This window comes from Phocoena phocoena, chromosome 16, assembly GCF_963924675.1.
Source record: "Phocoena phocoena chromosome 16, mPhoPho1.1, whole genome shotgun sequence".
Taxonomy (NCBI): domain Eukaryota; kingdom Metazoa; phylum Chordata; class Mammalia; order Artiodactyla; family Phocoenidae; genus Phocoena; species Phocoena phocoena.
In genome coordinates this window covers 73,851,825-73,858,014 of record NC_089234.1, presented here as the reverse complement: position 1 = coordinate 73,858,014, position 6,190 = coordinate 73,851,825, and the positions used below count along the sequence as shown (strand labels likewise).

General features: G+C 37.7%; 1 pseudogene; it reads right to left on the bottom strand.

Annotated features, from left to right (window-relative positions):
• Positions 1 to 1,156: 1,156 nt before the first annotated feature.
• On the bottom strand, positions 1,157 to 1,929 carry LOC136136061 (zinc finger protein 37A-like; annotated as a pseudogene).
• Between the last annotated feature and the right edge of the window lie 4,261 nt (positions 1,930 to 6,190).

The following is a 6,190-nucleotide window of genomic DNA, read 5'->3' as shown; positions in this document are numbered from 1 at the left end:
AGATATTTGGTACTGCATCCAAAACCTTGCTTCTAGAATTAGATTATTTCCAGATGAAGATTCCCCCAACATTTTTTTAAATGAATTTATTTATTTTTGGCTACGTTGGGTCTTCGTTGCTGTGCGCGGGCTTTCTCTAGTTGCGGTGAGCGGGGGCTACTCTTCGTTGCGGTGCACGGGCTTCTCATTGTCGTGGCTTCTCTAGTTGCGGAGCACAGGCTCTAGGCGCGCAGGCTTCAGTAGTTGTGGCACATGGGCTCGGTAGTTGTGGCTTGCGGGCTCTACAGCTCAGGCTCAGTAGTTGTGGTACGCGGGCTTAGTTGCTCCACGGCATGTGGGATCTTCCCAGACCAGGGCTCGAACCTGCATCCCCTGCATTGGCAGGCGATTCTTAACCACTGCACCACCAGGGAAGCCTCCCTGACATTTCTAAAGCTGACAATTTTCTTCTGTCACATATTCTCTGATATACAAATTTTGAAATGTGTTTTGAGATTATAAGGTTTTATTCTACTCTCAATTATCTGATGTTCAGTAAAATCTGTGTCTTTGTGAAAATCTTCCTACAGCCATTTCATCTTAGGGTTTTTCATGGTAAATATCTGATTTACAAAATGTTTGACTTGCTGATGAAGGGTTATTAAAATGCAGGATATTGACAGGGGTTTCTCTATTACTGAATTCTCTGACATAGAGTGTTTCTCACTCCATCATTAGATTCACAGGCTATATGAAATACAGGATGGCTAAGATAAGCTATGACAACAAATAGACCTGAACACGTGATGGCTCAACACAATGCAAGTTTATTTCTTGTTCCTGAAAAGACTTAAGGGTCATGGTAGAGAAGGGAGGGCTCTGCTCAGGGAGTCATTCAGAGACCCTGGTTTTTTCCAACTTGTGAATCTGTAATCTCTAATGCCTCACTCCCAAGCTGTCCTGAGGATGATCTTTGACAGGGAAAGAGTGGGAAGTAGGAAGGATTCCAAATGAGGTCTTTCACGGGCTTGGAAATAATGTACATCACTTATGCCCACATTCTGATACAGAGCTTGATTGCATAACCTCATGTGGATCAAGGGAAAGCTAGAAAATCTTAACTAGTTGTGTACCCACACAAAAAAGGAAATGAGTATTGGGAAAAAACATAGCCAGTTTATGCCACATGGGGCTTCTGCCCTATGTGAATTCCCTGATAATTAGTAAGGGTTGATTTCTGGCAGAAAGTTTTCCCACATTCTCCACATGTATAAGGTTTCTCCCCCAAGTGAGTTCTCAAATGATTAGTGAGGGCAGATTTCTGACAGAAATTCTTCCCACATGCATTACATTCATAGGGTTTTTCCCCTGTGTGAGTTCTCTGATGTTTAGTAAGAGTTGACTTCATATGAAAAGATTTCCCACATTCATTGCACTGGAAGGGTTTCTCGCCTGAGTGAGTTCTCTGATGTATATCAATGGCTGACTTCTGACAGAAAGTTTTACCACATTCATTACACTGAAAGGGTTTCTCTCCTGTGTGAGTTCTCTGATGTTGAATGAGAGCTGACTTCTGGCAGAAAGTTTTCCCACATTCATTACATTCATAGGGTTTTTCCCCTGTGTGAGTCCTCCCATGTTGAGTGAGGGATGATTTTCAGTAAAAGGACTTCCCACATTCATTGCATTTGTAGGGTTTCTCTCCTGTGTGTGTTCTCTGATGGTCTGTGAGGGCTGATTTGTGACTGAAGGTCTTCCCACATAAATTACATTCATAGGGTTTCTCTCCTGTGTGAACTCTTTGATGGACCATGTGCATTGACTTCTGTTGGAAGGACTTCCCACATTTAGTACATTCATAGCGCTTCTCCCCGTATGTGTTCTCTGATGCACTGTGAGGTTTGACTTGTGATTGAATGTTTTCCCACATTCATTACATTTGAATAGCCTCTCTCCTCTCTGATTTTTCTGAAGTTGAGTGAAGTGTGACATTCTGCTGCAATTATTTTCAATTTGACTGCTTTCATGTTGCTTCATTTCCATGTAGATTCCATGACATTTCAAAAGAGAGGACTTCTCACAGAAACTTTCCTCATGTCCGTTATATTCACAGAGTTTCTCTCCTGTATGAATTTGCCTATGTGGGATTATCACAGTCTTTTTCTCTAAGGCTTTCCCACCATTATTATATTTAAACGTCTTCTCTTAAGTTTGGATGTTTAGGTGTTGAATAATACCATTATTACAATCAAGGGCTTTCTCATTTTGATTATTTTCATAAGAATCCCCTTGAGTATGAGACTTTTCCTCCTTAATAACAAATAATTTTTCATGTATATTTAACACATCAGGCTTCTTTCTTGAAAAGTTTCTATTACTACTAATTGATACTGAAGTATTTTTCAAACTTGTTCCATATAAGTCATATTTATAAGGTATTATTCTTGAAGAAACAAAGTTTGTGCTCATATTAGATGATTTTCCTAAAGCATTAACTTTCTCTGAAGTCAATGTTTTGTTGTTGAATGCAACTTGTGGCAAATATTTGTTTTGGTTGTCCTGGATTCTCTCTGTTAGGTCATGAGTTTTGCAGTCTTCTAGAAATGAAAATATTGAACATACCATAAGAATTTGAACAGATTTCTAATAGGATTGGACTAAGATACAAATGTCATACTATATATTTGACTTTTGGTTTCAGGAGTCTCTCAAGATCAAAGTGACTCTTCCCCATCTAGTTTGTTTGGGAAAACAAATGTGGAGAAAAGGGAGAAAAGCTAATAATAGGCAGACGTAATTATTCAGCATTTTACAAACAGAAATTTCAAAGTGGGTAGAAATGAAAATGTAAACTCGAGAAACAGCAAATAGAGGATGGAAGATTTTACAGAAGTGGTAGCTTCGGGTTGGAGGAAAATCACAGAGACTGGGATGGGTACAACTGAGCTAATGAGTAATTTCAGTGACAAGGAAAACAAGTAGATAAAGGTGTTAATGGGGAAAATAAAGAGATGGACTACAGAGTAGGTCTAATACCCTCAAATCCACATTGTTTTTAATAACATTGTGACAAGTTTTCATGCTCCAGTTGAACTTCCCTTATTTCCATTCTACACATAACGGCAAAGTAAATCTCTGAATGCACCAACTGCCTCATGTTTGAGGGAAGAGTTATTAGATTACACTGTAATTTCCCTTCTAGCCATGATTCACAGGAATGTACAAAAGAAAGTACAAAACAATGGCAGACTAAGTCACCTGTGGCAATCTAGTTCTGACTATTTTGGCTGTGATACCTTAATATTGATCTATCATAGTTGTTTGACAGGTAAACTACCATGATAATCACATTTACTTTCACTTACTTTTCCTTAAAACCTTGCCTGTGCCACAATACTAACACTTAATTTTGCTTTATATCTCACATTTCTACATTTCAGGCTTCTACATATTATTAGAATTTAAGGGACATATTTTTCAATCCAGTCTTAGAAAATGAGTAACAATCATGTTTATTTACCATTTAGAAAGTCTTGTTCACATTTGTTATCCAGTGCAACGAAGTCTATCCCAAGCTGAAAAACCACTGACCAAGTACCACATAGAAAACTATTACAAGTCATCATTCTAGCAAACAAAATTTACACCAACTAAATGCCCATCAGATTTTCAAGCTACCAATCTACAGCTCCATAATCAATAACCCCTGCCCCAGTCTAGTCACTTCTTTGTCTCATTGAACTGTCCACTCTTCACAACAAGCTGAAAATGTGTTTTCTCACTCAGCCTTGGCTCTATTTAGTATCTAGGAAAAAAATGTCATAATGATACTATTACTCCAAATCTCCACAAATGCCTTCTCAAATCTTCCTACTTTCTAAACTTTCAAAAGTTACATTTACTCTAAATCTAAAAGTAGTTCCTGTCTAGACCACATGAAAAGCATCATTCTACAAATTTATTCTACTACCATTTCCTGGGACCAGTCAAATAGAAATCACTTGGATAAGTGGTATGAAGAAAATAAAATTGGGGAAAATTCTAGGTGGGGTTTTAGTTAAGGCAGTACATTTGAAGGGAAATGAAATTTGAAATACTGTAGACAAAATAGTGTCTCATGTTTGTTTTAATATTTCTTTGATTTCTAGTGATGTTACATATTTTTCATATACTTAGTGACTAGTTGTACTTTCTTTTTTAGTATTTACTTTAAAATTTTGGGGGGCTGCATTGGGTCTTAGTTGTGGTAGGTGGGATCTTTCATTGCGGTATGTGGACTTCTCTCTAGTTGTGGCGCATGGGTTCCAGAGTGCATGGGTTCTGTAGTTGCGGCATGCGGGCTCTCTAGTTGTGATGCACGGGCTCAGTAGTTACGGCACCTGGGCTTAGTTGCCCTGCGGCATGTGAGATCATAGTTCCCCGACCAGGGATTGAACCCGTGTCCCCTGCACTGGAAGGCAGATTCATAACCACCGGACCCTCCAGGGAAGTCCCTGTACTTTCTCTTTTATAATTACATTTCAATATTTCTAAGACATGCATTTTTTCTCGTATTTTAACAGCTCTGAAATTGGATCTTGTAATGCATCTTAAAGTAAATGGTATGTCATAGTTTAATTGTCCATATATTTTCTTTTGCAATAGTAAATAGAATATTGAGGCATCTGGCAGTCCACTGCATTGTAGATTGAATGAAAAGCTGCAGCAGGATATTCTTTTTCTATTTTTATTGCATGTTAGATGTTCATCTTTCAACTGATTTGTAAGAGCAGTTTATCAAAAGTGTGGAATCTGTGTCTCATAGTTATTAAATATATTTTCTCAGTTTGTGTTTTAACTTTCTGTTATATCCTTTCTGGTTTCTGCCTTTTGTTTCATGCTATATCAAATTATGTTCTTTAAAATCTTTTATTTATCTTCTAGGTAATTGATGGTTTACTTTTTAAATTTACATGCTGAATTCATGTACCATTAACCTTATTTTCTCAAATCATTAACTGAACATTCCAAACTATCTCCATTGTTTGAAATAACAATGAAAAAATAAATTTATGTATTCATTTATTTTTGGGTGCGTTGGGTCTTCGTTACTGCACGCGGGCTTTTCTCTAGTTGCGGCTAGCGGGGGCTACTCTTCATTGTGGTGCACGGGCTTCTCATCGCGGTGACTTCTCTTGTTGCAGAGCACAGGTTCTAGGCACGCAGGCTTCAGTAGTTGTGGCTCGCAGGCTCTAGAACACAGGCTCAGTAGTTGTGGTGCACAGGCTTAGTTGCTCTGCGGCATGTGGGATCTTCCCGGACCAGGGCTCGAAACTGTGTCCCCTGCATTGGCAGGCGAATTCTCAACCACTGCTCCACCAGGGAAGCCCTGAAATAACTATTTTAACATATACTCAATTCTTATGTATTTGGATCTGTTTCCGTTCTTCTTTGAAGCCAGCACCAAACTTTTAAATTATGTTTATAATAATATGCATTTCCAATAAAATTTCCTCCCTATTCTCTGAGGTTATATATTTCCTGATGAAGTTTAAAATTATTTGTCAATGAAAACAAAACCAAACTCTCAGAAAAAAATTGTCATTTTGAATTAAATTGTTAAGTTTTATAGTTTCCTGTAAGAGTAAACACAAATATTTAAAAATTGAATTTTCCCTGGTTCAAAAAGGGGAAAAGATTTTCCTCCCCTCTTTTCTTAGAGCATTTCCTTGAGAAAACTGAAATCCTTTTTTCTGTCCCTTTGAGATGCATGCGAATGTTTTTAAAAAGTAAATAAACCTCTTGTTAGTTTTACAACCCAGGATTATCTTTGTTAAAGGCCTTGGAGCTATGTCTTTGAAATGTAAATAAACATCAAGGAAGATAGCACCCCATCTCCCTGTGTCTGTGGTAAACTCCTAGGCTTTTGGCTACAAGTTGTAGCTACTTGCTTGTCATAGAGATGCAAGAAGCTTTACTTTTCATTTGGATAAAGGCAATTAACTAATAGAAATGGCCACCCCAATTACCATGTGAATTTAGGATGAACAGTGTGTAGTAAATGGTGTTGTCAAGTTCTCTTAGTACAAAGAAAGGGTTGTATCTGCCTGGCTACATAAAAGTGTGATATTTCTGTCTGCAAACTCATTAGCAGATTGCCTGGAATGCGCACTGCAGTCTAGTTTAATGCTTAGTTCATTAATAAAATAATTAATAATAATTAATAATTTTT